The following is a 929-nucleotide window of genomic DNA, read 5'->3' as shown; positions in this document are numbered from 1 at the left end:
TGTCATCGGTATGTTACTTGCCCGAGATTCGATCGTCGGTATCTCAAAACCTAGTTCAATCTCGTTACCAGCAAGTCTCTTTACTCGTTATGTAATGCATCATCCCGCAACTAACTCAGTAGTTACATTGCTTGCAAAGCTTATAGTGATGTACATTACCGAGAGGGCCCAGAGATACCTCTCCGACAATCAGAGTGACAAATCCATGTACCTTCAGAGACACCTGTAGAGCTCCTTTATAATCTCCCAGTTACGTTGTGACATTTGGTAGCACACAAAGTGTTCCTCCGGTAAACGGGAGTTGCATAATCTCATAGTTGTAGGAACATGTATAAGTCATGAAGAAAGCAATAGCAACATACTAAACGATCAAGTGCTAAGCTAACGGAATGGGTCAAGTCAATCACATCATTCTCCTAATGATGTGATCCCGTTAATCAAATGACAACTCATGTCTATGGTTAGGAAACACTACCATTTTTGATCAACGAGCTAGTCAACTAGAGGCATACTAGTGACACTATGTTTGTCTATGTATTCACACATGTATTATGTTTCCGGTTAATACAATTCTAGCATGAATAATAAATATTTATCATGATATAAGGAAATAAATAATAACTTTAGTGTTGCCTCTAGGGCATATTTGGTTCACCCTTCCCCCCGCATATATAAAGGAGGGAGGGAGAGGAGGGCGACCTAGGCGCGCCCCAAGTGGGAAGGAGTCCCACTTGGACTCCTAGTTGGATTCGCGCCCCTCTTCCTTCTACCGGAGGGGGAAAGGGGAAAGAAGAGGGAGTAGGAGAAGGAAAGGGCGGTGGCGCCCCCTTCGCTAGTCCAATTCGGCCTCCTCCCTTGTGGGGGGCGCACCAGCCCCTTGTGGGCTGGTTACCCTCCCTCATATGGCCCATATGGCCCATATCTTCCAC

This window comes from Triticum dicoccoides, chromosome 6B (genome assembly GCF_002162155.2).
Source record: "Triticum dicoccoides isolate Atlit2015 ecotype Zavitan chromosome 6B, WEW_v2.0, whole genome shotgun sequence".
NCBI classification, from domain to species: domain Eukaryota; kingdom Viridiplantae; phylum Streptophyta; class Magnoliopsida; order Poales; family Poaceae; genus Triticum; species Triticum dicoccoides.
This window is presented reverse-complemented; position numbering follows the sequence as displayed.